At 36.6% G+C, this 15,303-nt stretch overlaps 1 long non-coding RNA gene across 1 annotated transcript; it reads left to right on the plus strand.

The window, feature by feature from the left end:
• The first annotated feature begins 4,421 nt into the window (after positions 1–4,421).
• Positions 4,422–6,547, plus strand: LOC121206718 (uncharacterized). Its single transcript, XR_005901885.1, has 3 exons — positions 4,422–5,287; positions 5,782–6,039; positions 6,391–6,547. It is a non-coding gene; the product is annotated as an uncharacterized lncRNA (long non-coding RNA).
• Positions 6,548–15,303: the final 8,756 nt, after the last annotated feature.

The following is a 15,303-nucleotide window of genomic DNA, read 5'->3' on the forward strand; positions in this document are numbered from 1 at the left end:
CAGCAAACTCTTAATTTTCAAAGAGAGGCGAAGGATTTCCAACAGAAAACTGAGGCATCCATAAGGGAGTTGACCATATCAATTGAGAAATTAAACTCTAAAGGGAAGTTGTCGTCACAAACAGAACCAAACTCGAGTCAAAACGCAAATGTAGTGACACTGCGAAGTGGAAAGGTACTGGAACCAATTCCTGGAAGGAATCTTAACCAAGAAATCGCCCAAGAAAAATTCGAAAATGACGAACAGGTCTGAGTGAAACCTCCATTACCGAAAGTCCAACCTCTATTCCCAGGACGATTAAATCAGTGTCAAAAAAGTAACAAAGACAAGGAGATCCTTGAAACATTCAGAAATGTCAAGATTAATTTACCACTGTTAGATACCATCAAACAGATTTCGCAGTATGCCAAGTTCCTCAAAGAACTATGCACCAACAAACGAAAACTAACAGGTAATGAAAAGGTAAGTGTTGGTGAGAATGTTTCCGCAGTGCTACAACAAAAAATGCCGACAAAATGCAAGGATAGGGGTATGTTTGCTATACCATGCAAAATAGGCCATTTGGGGATTAAGAAGGCCATGTGTGATTTAGGGGCCTCTATAAATGTTATGCCTTATTCTATTTATGACTCATTTAACGAGAGTTTTTTGACGAAAACAGTTGTTATAATTCAGTTGGCAGACAGGTCTGTTGTGCACCCCGAAGGAGTCCTCGAGGATGTATTGGTAAAAGTTAACGAACTTATTTTCGCTGCAAATTTTATGTGATAAAGATGGAGGAGGACAACACTGCTGGATCTTCAGACCTCTTGTAGGGTCGACCTTTCCTTAGTACCGCTAGTACTAAGATCAACATTCGAAGTGGAACTCTCACAATGGAATTTGATGGGGAGATCGTGAAGTTTAATGTTTACGATGCCATTAGTCATCCAAGCAAAATTTTGAGCGTAAACCGTATCGACATAATTGACTCATTAGTAGACGAGACTTTTGAGTCAATTTATGAAAATAAATCTGAATTTTTAGTTAATGATTATGAATCTGTTAATGAGTTATTGTCTCTATCAAATACTAAACTTTTACCTTCTATTGTGCAGGCTCCAAATTTGGAATTAAAGCCGCTTCTCGAACATCTTAAATATGCGTTTTTGGGGAAAGGTAATACCTTGCCGATTATAGTTTCCAATAAACTCTCTAAGCTCGAAGAAAAAATTTTAATCCAAGTACTACAAAATCATAAGGAGGCAATTGGTTGGACCATTTCCAATTTAAAAGGGATAAGTCCCTTGACATGCACACATAGAATCTACTTGGAGGAAAACACTAAGCCAAGACGATAGGCACAGAGACTGTTAAACCCAAATATGATGTAGGTAGTAAAAAAGGAGATAATTAAGCTGTTGGATGCTGACATAATCTACCCCATTTTGGACAGCAGATGGGTAAGTCTGGTTCAAGTCATGCCCAAGAAAACGGGAGTAACAGTAAAGAAAAATGTTGAAGGTGACTTAGTACCAATACGAGTGCAAAATGGGTAGCGTGTCTGCATCGATTACAGAAAGTTGAACTCTCACAATAGAAAAGATCATTTACCTCTTCCTTTTATAGATCAAATGCTTGAACGTTTATCAGGGAAAACTCACTTTTGTAGTCTTGATGGATACTCAGGTTTCTTCCAAATTCCAGTCGCACTAGAGAACTAAGAAAAGACCACTTTTACATACCCATTTGACACATTTGCATACAGAAGGATGTCATTTGGACTCTACAACGCACCGGCCACCTTCCAGAGATGAGTGATGAGTATATTTTCTGAATATGTGAAAAAAATTATCGAATTTTTTATGGATGATTTTACTATGTATAGGAATTGTTTTGATGAATGCCTTGAAAATCTCATGATAATTCTAAACAGGTGCATAGAATTTAATCTTGTCTTGAACTATGAAAAGTGTCATTTTATGGTAGACAAAGGTTTGATTCTAGGTCATATAGTTTCTGCCAAGGTAATTGAAGTCGATAAGGCCAAAATTGATGTTATTAATTCTTTTCCATATCCCTCTACTATTAGGGAGATACGTTCTTTTCTTGGCCATGCAGGATTTTACAGGCTTTTTATAAAAAAACTTCTCAAAAGTGGCTGAACCATTATGCGAGTTATTTCAGAAAGATAGAAAATTTAAGTTCGGCCCAAAATGTAAGGAGGCTTTTGATACACTTAAGCAAAAGTTGGTGACCGCTCCTATAGTACAAGCACCAGATTAGAACTACCCCTTTGAAATTATGTGTGACATAAGCGAACACAATGTGGGGGCCATGTTAGGGCAAAAGATAGACAAAGAGCCTCATGTCATTTCCTATGCCTCAAAAACCCTAGATGCTACACAAAGCAACTACACCACCACGAAAAAAGAACTCTTAGCAGTTGTATTCGTTTTAGATAAATTTCGATCTTATTTATTGGGATCTAAAGTGACTATTTTTTCTGACCATGCAGCTCTTAGATACTTGATCACAAAGAATGAGGCAAAAGCAAGGCTCATTAGATGGATTTTGCGGCTCCAAGAGTTTGATATCGAAATTTGTGACAAAAAGGGGATGTGAAAACCTAGTGGCTGACCACTTGAGTAGGATAAAAACTCCATTTGATGATATTCCTATAAAGGATGAGTTCCCTGATGAAAGCTTATTTTCGACCGAGGCTCACTATCCATGGTATGTAGATATAGTTAATCTCTTAACCATAGGATCGTTACCCACCGAGTTAGCACGTTCCGTGAAGGACAAGCTTAGACAGGAAGCTTGGTATTACATTTGGGACGACCCATATTTGTGGAAACATTGTTCAGATCAGATAATATGACGATGTGTACCAGAAACTGAGGTAACCTCTATCCTTACTTTTTGCCATACAGAAGCTTGTAGAGGTCACTTTGGCCCTAAACGAACATTTCACAAGGTATTGGAGTGTGGGCTATATTGGCCCACAATTTTTCGAGAAGCATATAACTTTTGTAAGTCTTGCGATAAATTCCAACATATAGGTAACATCACTAAACGAAATCAAATGCCCCTATCCTCGATTCATGTATGCGAGATTTTTGATGTATGGGGCATCGATTTCATGGGTCTCTTTATTTCTTCATTTGGAAACGTATATATACTTCTTGCAGTAGACTATGTTTCTAAGTGGATAAAAGCAAAGCCTACTCACAATGACAATTCTAAAATTATTGTGGAGTTTCTAAAACGAACTATTTTTTCTAGGTTTGGCACACATCGAGCTTTGATCAGTGGTCGTGGTACCCACTTTTGCAACAAGGTCATGGAGGCATTATTATCAAAATATGGAGTTCACCATCGTATAGCAATAGCCTATCATCCCCAAACGAATGGACCAATAGAGATCTCGAACAGGGAGATCAAGTCCATTTTAGAGAAAACAATTCGGCCCAACTGAAAGAATTGGACTCTTTGGCTCAATGACGCGCTTTGGGCCTATCGGATGGTGTATAATGGATTGATTGGCATGACCCCGTATCGACTTGCTTTTGGAAAAGCGTGTCATCTCCCAGTAGAATTGGAGCATAAAGCTTATTGGGCTATTCGACAATACAACATGGAGGCAAGGCAAGGAAATTAGACATTCAAGAATTAGAGGAAATTCGTAATGATGCCTACGAGAATGCTCGCATTTATAAAGACAAAACAAAATTGTTTCATGATAAGAAAATAACTTAAAAGCATTTTTTGGTAGGGAAAAAAATTTTTCTTTATAACTTCGTATTAAAGCTATTCCCAGGTAAGCTTCGATCTCGGTGGCAAGGACCTTTTATTGTCACTGAAGTATTTACGCATGGCGCGGTTGAAATAGAAAGTGAAGAAACAGGGAAACAGTTCGTAGTCAATGGCCAACAGTTGAAGCCATTTTACGAGAATTTTTAGGCCCACCTGATCGAGAAAATTCAGTTAGAGCCACCATATAACCATTCACAGCGTTGAGCTAACGACGTTAAACAAGCGCTTATTGGGAGGCAGCCCAATTTGTATTTTTATTTTTCAATTTTATTTTATTTATTTTTATTTTTATTTTTATTTTATTATTTATTATTTATTATTTATTATTTATTACTTTATTACTTTATTTTAATTATTTATTACTTAATTATTTATTTTATTATTAATAAAAAATATATTCTTTTAACTAGGTAAACCGAGACGAGAACATAAGATCAAAAGGAGAGAAAACCCATAACCCTGCAGCCAAACAGCTCTTGTTCCACCCCTATTCCAGTCTGGAATAGTGCCTTCCTACCCTAGACGATCCCAAACCTGCAGCCAAACAACCTTAAACTTGTAGCTAAACACCACTTTTCAACCACTAAAAAACCCAAACCCTAACATTTTAACCCATTTTTCCCACATTTTTTTCCCTAGCCGCTAAAAAAATCTCCCTACCCCTCACCATCGATTTGCTGTCATCAATGGTGCACACAAGGAGTCGCGCCGCCGCTGAGCCGTCCTTCACAGTCAACCCCCACCATCACCGCTTCTCTACTCCCCAAACCATCGATTTAACTGACGGGGCATCGTCTTTTTCATCTTCTCCACCACGTGACCTTTCCCCATCACCGCCGAACGATGCTCCCTTGGTCTCCTCTCCCTCTTCGTCGCACTACTCATCATCTCCCTCCTTACCGCAAACAACAACCGCATCTTCCCCTTTTCCTTCTCCACTTCACGCACCACAGTCGCACGGCTCATCCTCATCACCCTCTCCTCTGGCCGAACAACACGATTCCCCCTCTCAGTCGCCTTCTCATATAAGTACCGAACAACCTATTCTCTGCCTTCCACCACTGTCGGCCCTACCCCTTGTGGCACACAACGCGACGCCACCACCAGGTTCGACACCCAAACCGTCGCGCTACCAGCGTTGTCGTAGGACCACACGGCTTTCAGCCCAACCAACGGCCTCAAACGACGGTGCTTCCTCTAATACAACGGTCGACACAACCGAACAACCCATGTCACCCGATCCCCCACGACGATAGTCCCGTCGTCCACCACCACGCCGTTTCACCCAACCAACTGGGGCACCCACGGGATCTTCCTCCTACACCAGCATCTGCGATCAGCCCGCCCGATCTGACACCTCCGAGAGTCGCAACGATCAGCAACTGTTGCCCACTCGTGGACGCACCTACTGATCTCGGGCATCTGTTTCACCACTCGAGTGTCATTTACACGATAACTTAGTCTTCAATACTACTACTAGTCGGAACAGGTATGATCATTTACACCATAAACAACTCGTACCTTGCAAGTGTTTATCATTGCGTGTTTTGGATGCTTTACGTATTAGAACTACTGTTACCAATTATTTTCATAATGTTGGTTGGATTGGAAACTTTGATATTACTCACTGTGCATATTATAAATTGGTATTGAAATTTTATTCCATATTTCATTTTCAACTACACGGTAATATTTCATTGGATTCACCTAGTGTTGTTGGATTTCGATTACTTGGCATCTTGCATCGCTTGTCCATTACTGATTTTAATATTGCACTAAATTTTGTGACTGAGGATTATTCTATGTCCACTGCTTATAAAAACAGCCTATGCACTTTTCCTACAGACTTTAGAGCTGACGAGGCCTTTGTATTATTAATTGATAATGCTGAAACCACATATAGCCCAAAAACCTCAAAAAATTTGTGGTTTCGTAACCTCGCCTTATGTTACATACACCGCTATTTGGCTTACAATTTTTCAGGCCCTCGAGATGCTCCGGCTACCGTCTCGAAGATGAAATTATTCTTATTATGGTGTATGTATACCGGTCGACCGATAAATTTGGGCTATTGGTATGCCCTCCAATTCGAACATGTTATAAACACTAAGCGACCTGTAATTTTGGGCTCTTTTATTACACAGTTGTTATTTTCTCTGCATGGTACTAATGCTCCTATTTCAGAATTACATGTTGCTTGTTAGGTCGATCATTTGGAGACTAAAGGGAGAAATAAATAAGGTATCTTGATAGGTTTGGTAAATTACCTAATTTTCATGAAATAATCCAAGTCGATTCTAATTTTTGTGTGTGTTAATTGGAACATTTTTTCACTTTTACTTAAATTAAGCTAAGGGTTCTCTTTAATTTTTGCATGCATTTTTCTAATTTTTATAAAACTTTCGAGTAGTATTTCTTTCATGGCAGGATTTAATTTTCACAGTAGATACGAGCCATACTTGAGGGCAAGCATGGGCTAAGTAGGAGATATTTGATAATACTCTAGAACGACATATTTTATGTGCTAATTGCATGATTATTTTGAGCATGATTCTACTAATTTGGATTATTTTTTGGTCTTTTATCTTTTAGGAACTAAATTGGAGGCAAGAGGAAATTTAAAGGCAAAAAGTGTGAATTTGAAGATATAGTGGGCCAACATGCGAAGAAAGAGAGAAGTGGTGCCAAAAATGCAAACATGGAAGACCCAAGGACAAAAATGCAAAAGAAGAGATTTTATAGCACAAAACTCTATTTTAATTTCAATATATTAGGATAATTATTAAGGATTTTTATTTAGATTTAATTTTAGGATTTATTTTCAATTATCTTTAATTATCTTTATTTATCTGTAATTATCTTTTAGAATTTAATTAGGAATAGACTAGGTTTTCTAGTACTATAAATAGGGGATGGAGTGGCACATATTGACATCTCTTTTTTTTCTGAAAACACTCCCTCTCCCAAAAGCTCTGTCTTTGTTCTCTCCATATTTTCTTTAATAAAAATCCTATTTCTATTATATTTATTTCTTTTACAAAAATCATGAGCCACTAAACCAATTTAGCCAAAGGTTGTCGAAATTTCCCAAAAAGGTTCATGAGGCTTAGAATCTGCACTTAGCCTTTTCAACAGGGTATTCATCGCTTCTTCGCATTACGGGACTTACGCTTCTGCCCATGTCCCTTAATAGGTGATCTTTTCAACTTGTGCAAGGAACGGTCGCTTTGTACATTTTGGGAAGATTGCACGGTCGGTTCGTTGGCTTTCTGCGTCAGAGGTTGGCGAATCCAAGAGACAAAACGGCGTGGTATTCGCCCTTTAGAAAGTGATGGTCTAGCAGAAGATAGTCTCACAAAAGCGATTATTGGCTAAGGTCAGGTTCCGCCAAATTTAAGTCTAAATCCTTGGAGCTGGTGGTCGTAGGCGTTCTCTTCCACTATAACTGGCTTATCCTGCTTGAGAAGGGTTACTTAAAAGCCAAGGATTGAACCCAAGGCGGATCGAGACAACCGCAGGGTAGAATCTCGCCACATAAGAAACTTTCTCTTTTCCCAAACTCTGTTTATTTTCTTCATTTTAATTTTCGTAATTTATTTAATTTCGCATTTTCAATTCAACTTTAAATTCTGTTTATTTTATTTTTCCAGATCAAAAATCTTAATTCTGTTTTTTTTTATTTTTCAGGAACACAAGTTTTCTTCACCAAGAAATTGTCCAGGATTTCAAGAAACAAGCATTCCTACAATCCGGTCCCTGAGGATTCGACCCTACTGCCCCTTTACTGTTATTTTTACTATTTTACAAGGAATAGGATTTTTTTGTGCTCTCAACGATCGCATCACCATTCGTGCAATAGTAATATAGAATTTTCAATTCAAATATAGCATTGCAATATTATTGACACACGAACTTACCTCGGCACCAAAATATCAAAAAGTAACCTAACCGTCGATTTTCTATTTTTCACCCGATCTAGGTCCAATCCTCGTTTTCCTTTATCTATATTATCACATTTAGTCTAATTATTAGTCACATTATTTAATGTGATCCAAAAATCATATTTTGGAAAAATTACATTTTTGCCCCTAAATTTTGTCAAAATTACACTTTTTCCCCTAGGCTCGTAAAATAGTTTTTATTCAATTTCATCACTCTTTAAGCCTAGAAAAACCATTTTCATAACTATAGAAAACCAAAATTCTCATCAAAACACCCTTTTATACCATTTTTACAAGTTTTACAAAATGGTCCTTTTGGACGTTTTCATCGAAAATCGCTTAGTAAAAGTCATTTATTTAACACACAAAACTCATTTTCTACCATTAGACATCAAAATTCATGCATGTCACACATGGGTCAATTTTTAAGCATGAACCCTAGCTCAAATTAATGGTAGAAATAGATAGATCTTGTTACGGGGATTGCAAAAACGTAAAAATCATTAAAAACGGGGCTAGAACGGACTTACAATCGAGCTTGGAAGCTTGAAAACCCCTAGCCATGGTTTCTCCATGCAAGTTTCGCCCAAGAGGTTGAAGATGGACAAAAATTGGCTTTTAATTTTTAATTCATTTTAATAAGTAAATGACTAAAATACCCTTAATAAAAAACTTTGGAAACATGCCTAATCATGTCTATTTTTGTCCACCAACTTAACCAATGGTCTAATTACCATATAAAGACCTCCAATTTAAAATTTCATAACAATTGGACACCTCTAGCATGTAGAACTCAACTTTTGCACTTTTTATGATTTAGTCCTTTTGACTAAATTGAGTGCCCAAACGTGAAAATTTCGAACGAAATTTTCATGAAATCATTCCGTGAAATTGTAGACCATAAAAATATAATAAAAATAAAATTTTCCTCATCGAATTTGTGGTCTCGAAACCACTATTCCGACTAAGCCCAAAATCGGGATGTTACACCATTGGTACTTCAGATGCAGTTCACTGACTATGAATAGTGTGGACTTAATATGCTACCGGTTCTCCACAGAAATCCTCCATCAACCACAAAAGCCCAACCCAATGCATATGCAATATATCACATAATCTTAAATATAACCATATCTCAATACTTTTCACATTCATTTTACATGCTCAACATGTCCTTAATAATCACATACTTTCAGTAAATGGAAACAGTGTTCTAGTCTTTCAAATTACCATTGTGTTGGTATCAGTCAATATCGTTCAATTTCACATACTTTACAGATTTTCATTGTGCATAAATAGCACCCTTTTCAATATACAATATAACAAATATCTCATGCGTTTAAATCATACATAAGCTTAATATCTCAACACATTATATCATTCAGTCAAACATTCTCATATCTCATAACTCAAACATGCAATTACAAACTAAATCATACATCCATACTATCAAACTAGCAATTTTGCCAACATGTTAATCTTTTAAGGTTCGAAACATACCTGGTTCGGCCACTCACAAAATTAATAATTTGGCTATTAAGACAATCTAATCAACAAATTAATTTATCATATATAACATGATATTTAACATTTTCAAACAATTTTATGAGTTTAAAACCCACACCTTATTTTTTGCTTCTTCGTAGCACACTAGCGAATCTTTCAATTTTCCTTAACAATTCTTTAAACAAACCTAAACCAAAATTCAGTATGAATTCAATCAATTTACCATTAAACCAGCCCGCAAACACCCACTTATGAGTTCAAACCAATCGTTGGAATTATAACTATTTTATGAATCCAAACTAGTTAGATTCCTTACACTGTATTGATGCAAACCTTACGTACAATCATTCTTCGCCTTTACGGATGGTTTGGGGCGTTTGGGTCAGAAATTAATCAATAATATACTGGAAAATCAGTACCTAATTAATGATTAAATTCCTTCATTTAATCAAATCATAACCTTTACCCAACAACTATGTCGAAATAACAAACTAGTTACCCTTAATTGCACTTATGCTTCACGATTTGTGGGATCTAAATGGCCAATCGATCAAGAAATTTTTTCTCAAAGCTGATTGTTAGGGTTCAAGAACTCAAATTAATGGTGGAAAAATATAGGCAAGAACGAAGAAACAAAACAACCCCTTTTCTTGCCCATAAGGGCACACACCACCACTCACGGTGGCCAAAATTGGGGCTGAATTTTAAAATAGTTTAAGATTTCTTTAAAATCTAGAAAAATACCTTTGGAATAATTTCAAATCCACCAAATTCCAGATCTGGAAATTTATGTTTTTAATGGACAATATTAATTAAGAAATTGAAGAGAGACGAGACCTTACTCAAACTAGTCGAGGGAAACGACAATAACACTTTCTTGGCGATGTTTGGGATCGATCTTGGAGTTCAAGATTTCAGATTTGGGGCTGATTTTAATGAAGAGAAAATAACAGAAATATGGTGGAGAATATGTTAACAAATCTTGTGGAAAAAAGAAAAAGAAGAAAGAGATGGCAAAACTAGGTGTAGGCGACAACAACAATGGGAGAAAGAAAGAAAATTGAAGAGAAAAGAGGAGAGGAAGAGGGTGAACGGCTTGGGTAGGTAAAATTTGAATTAAAGGTTGAAAAATACAATAAAAATTTATATTTATACTTAGGGCTCAAGGGTATGGATGGCACACACATTAAAAAAAAGGATTTTGCAAAATTTAATTATTTTGCAAGGGAAAGGATTCGAACTTGTGACGTCATTTAATTTCCATTTTCTCATATTTATTTTAACCATTAGGCTTTCTCCTCATTCTTGAAATAATTTTTCAATATTTATTTTAAAAACAAGGCACGTCACATATTAGAGTTTAAGGCAAAATTTGTAAAATAATGAAAATGGTGAGAGAGAAGGGATTTGAACTTGGGTTTCAAGAAATGTTTCACTAACACTTAAGCAACAAACCAATAACTCATTTATTTCCTAAAAATGCATAGATAATCTTAAAAATTAAGGCATGACCACTCTCTCTCGATTTCCAAACCTGATTCTACTAACCCCTGATTTTTGGGATGTTACAAATTCGATCAGTGCTCGTCCAATAACCTTGTTACAAGTGTGTTACCCTCATAGGCTATCCTTAATCTCTTCGGGATCATATTTTTTCTCCCAATATGATCCAATTTTATCTCACGGTAATCATTATATCTTCCTTTAGTAAAAGTCAATTACTATTAAATAGTAAACAAGTCATTCATCACAAAGACGAACGACCCGTAACCATGTTTACTTTTCATCTATCATGTAATGCCAATGAGAGGATATCATTTACCCATGTCTCAGGTTATGAATTCCACTATTTTGAATGACGCTATATACTACAGAAGCCGTATACCCAATGCACCAGCTTTTGGTTTCTTATTTATTTGAACTTAGGCTTTTACTTAAATCAAAGTTGTAACATCCCGAATTAGGGTCTAGTCGAAACAGTGGTTTTGAGACCACAAATCTGAAGTATAAAAATTATTTGATGATTATTTGATGATCATGATATGATTGCATGTTTGTGTAAAATTCTCATGAAGAAATTCTATGCCTAAAGTGTCCAATTTGACTTTAGGGACTAAATTGAATAAGTTGTAAAACTTGTGTTCTAGAAGCTTCAAGCATTAAATTGCATTAGATTATTAATTAGAGGTCCTTAAATAGCAATTTGACCAAGTTCTAAAATTTTGGACAAAAATGGGCATGAATAGGAAAAATTTGAAAGAAATGCCTTAAGGGCATTTTGGTCACTTGATTAATAAAAGAATAAAAAGGGAAAAATCAAGAAAAAATCTTGTCCATCTTCTCCCACCTTAGCCAAAATTTGCAAGGGCTCCATAGCTAGGGTTTTCAACATTTCAAGCTTGATTGTAAGTGCTTCCAAGTCCCGTTTTTAATGGTCTTTACATTTTTGAAGTTGTCATCAACCGGTCTAGCTATTTCTACCATTATTTTGAGCTAGGGTTCATATTCAAAAACTTACCCATGTGTGTCATGCATGTATTTTGATGTTTAATGGAGGAATATGAATGTTTGATGTGTGATAAACATTTTTTACTAAGTGATTTTTAGTAAAAATACCTAAAAAGGATTTATTTGTAAAAGATGAAGAAATGGGTAGTAAAAATGTGGTTTAATTAGAAATATGGGTTGATATGAGCTAGAATATGAATTGGCTAGGCTTGGGTAACAAAGAAAATGCATGCATTTCATTTTACGAGCTTAGAGACTAAATTGTAAATAAGTGAAAAGTTAGAGGTAAAACATAATTTTGCCAAAGTATGTGTTATGGGTCATATGAGCAATGTGTGTATTGAACAAGTTACATTTGACATTATAGATCAAGAAAAATGTGAGTCGGGTCTTGATCGGAGGAAAAACAAGGTTTACGAGGATTAGGCTCGTTTCTATCATTTTGTACCAAGGTAAGTTCATTTGCAAATAATACAACATGTACCATACTTTAAATGTTTCAATATTGCATGTATGGTAAGTACATACATATTTAATGTGATGTTGTATCATGTGTTTATTGCTTAAATTGTATCATGAATTATGCTTCGATTACTTCGTGAATATGTGATTGGTGGTATGAGTATTGAAATCGACGTCACAAGGAAGTTCTACAGAAATGTGGTATCGAAAAATCTCGTTTGAACCTTACGAATAGTTTAGGATACAAGTGACATGTCACTAGGAACTATGTGATCTAAACTCATGAGTTGTGGTCTGAGTTCATGATATATGCGACATCTGAACTCATTGAGTTGTGGTCTGAGTTCATGATATATGTGACACATGTTTCGGCATTCTGAGTACTGGTCTTGTATGTTCTACCGGGGGCTGGGTAGAGTGGCATGTGTTGCAGATACCTGACAGCTTGTGTGAGTAGTCCGTGTAGCTACATCCTGACCGATAGCTTGTGTGAGCAAACCTGTGAGTAGCTCGAGAGTGAACAACATGTGATATGTAATATGAGGTAGCGTTGGCTACGTATGAGGCACTGAGGTGTGAGATTTCGATGTATCCGATGGTATTCCAAGTGTTCAACGGGTAGTTCTAAAAGAAGTTAATGGGTAATCTTGATGATTACATCGAAGACGAAAAAGTAAGTTATTATCTGCAAGTGGTCACAGGTATGTACATCGAACTCATAAGAATGACATGAGACATGATGAACTTGTGGTAAGAATATGTATATATTATGAAGAATAAGCAGAGATTTGATAAAATACAAGATTATGTTCATCATGTTAAATGTATGATTAATACTTGTTTAAGTTGCATTTTATTTACATGTGAACTTACTAAGCTTTAATGCTTACCCCCTTCCTTTCCTTTTCTTATAGTGTGCTAGCTCAGGGATCGGAAGATGTCGGAGACTCAATCACACTATCAATTGAATATTTGGATATAGTTAGTCTCATCATTTTTTAGTATGACATGTATAGGGACTTGGTCTTTTTGCTATGTGTCATATTGATTAGCCAAATGAGTTGGCTCATGAAATTATTGTGATTATTTTGTATATGGTCATGAGAGGTGGCCAATATTGATTATTTAGGTTGTAACCCTAATTATTGGTGCATGCATGCAAATGTGCTTATGCTTTAATGTGGTTATGGTTGCTTATGGTTAATGAGTTTGTGATGGATGGCATGTATGTTTGGTGCATGAAATATGATTGATGTGTATGACAATAAAGGTGATGCAAGTGTGTAACTTGAAAGTAGGTTAGTAAAGATGATAGACAAATATGAAATAGGTATGGAATGCCATATGAAAGCATGATAGTTTGAATAGGTGATATGTTGACATTACCAAGTCATAATTTAACCATGAATGTGAATGCTTGAGTAATCAAATGTGCCATATTGCATGCCATGAAGTGAGTGTAAGTATGTGATTGTTTAAGGGTGGCAAATGGCTTGGAAATTAGCCTAGAAATAGTCCACACGGTTAGACACACGGGAATGTTTCTAGGCCGTGTGTGACACACGGTCTGTCCCATAGGCGTGTGATTCGGCCGTGTGTCCCCTGCACCCTAATTATGCAAAATAGAATGCCCAGTAGTAAACGCGCGGGTATAGACACGATCGTGTGTCTCAACCGTATGAAGGACACGGGCTTAGGACATGGGCATGTGCCCAGGCCGTGTGAAGTTTGCACTTGATTTTTGGAATTTAATTCACCACACGACCTAAGCACATGAGCGTGTGACTTGGCCGTGTGACCTTATTTGGTTGATGACGTCATAAACAGAGAGTTACACGGGTGTGTCCCAAGCCACACGGGCGTGTCCCAAGCCACACGGGCGTGTGTGACCACACGGTCTAACCATACAGGTGTATGACTCTCCAAATCAAGAAAATTTTCTAAGTCTTCCTCTTATTTTCAAAGTTCTCGGTTTAGTCCCAAACCACCCTCGTTGTATGTTTTGGGCCTCGTAGGCCCATATAAGGGACAACTTGCACATGTATGAAAGAATTTGATTTGAACGAAAATTGTATGGCCCAATTTTGTATGATTGGTTATGTTTAAGTCCGGTAATGCATCGAACCCTGCCCCGGCTTTGGATATGGGTAAGGGGTGTTACGAAAGTATATGAGTCACCCATATATAGTCCGTCATTCACTCAGGATTTAGGTATGCCACACTATGAACATCACAAGTGAATAAATCCATAAGTGAATTCATGATCTATTCTTCTTGGGTCTAGTTTGATGTATTTGTCAGTCTAGTCAGTTACATCTATGTCTCTATGTTCAGGGAGTCATCCGCTCAGATGCGTAAGACAAAGAATCTCCCCTGTAACACCCTGATCCAGTCTCCATCATTGGACTAGGTTTATGGAGCATTACTGTACAATACAGAGCATTTAACATTGAAAACAAAAATCAATATGCAATTTATATGTTAACATTTGATAACATAATTTAATTATAGCATAAATACTTTTACGAGCCTTAAATTGAGCTTAAGGGGCCCTAAAAATAGTTTGGGAACAAACCGGGACTAGTTCAAATCAAAACAGAAAAATATGAAAAAATTTAAAAGTTTTGGAAACAGGGGTCACACAGTAGTGTGGAATAGCCCAGGCCGTGTGGCTTCTCTACACACCCGTTTGGCAAGATTGTGTAACTAACTGTGACCATGTGAAAAATCCTACACCTAAAAATTTATAAGACATATGGCCGTGGGTCTAGGCCATGTGTGTCACATGGTCGTGTGGAATAGCCCAGGCCGTGTGCACTTTAAAAAGCTTCTAAAACAAGACAAACTTTCATCTAACACTTAGGTTCCAAGCCAAATCAAAATCAATCATTTCCATACTTTAAAAAAACACATTTAAATAAGCATAAAACATGCCAAAACAATCAACCTATAGGTTCTAACCAATATGCCACTCAATGGCACCTCAACTTAAAACAATTTACTATCACTCCATAGCCTAAGCTTACTTCACTGCAACCCTAAACATTTCAACCATTTCAACCACACATATAAACATGTCTAAAACATT

The sequence above is a fragment of the Gossypium hirsutum genome, chromosome A09, assembly GCF_007990345.1.
Source record: "Gossypium hirsutum isolate 1008001.06 chromosome A09, Gossypium_hirsutum_v2.1, whole genome shotgun sequence".
NCBI classification, from domain to species: Eukaryota; Viridiplantae; Streptophyta; class Magnoliopsida; order Malvales; family Malvaceae; genus Gossypium; species Gossypium hirsutum.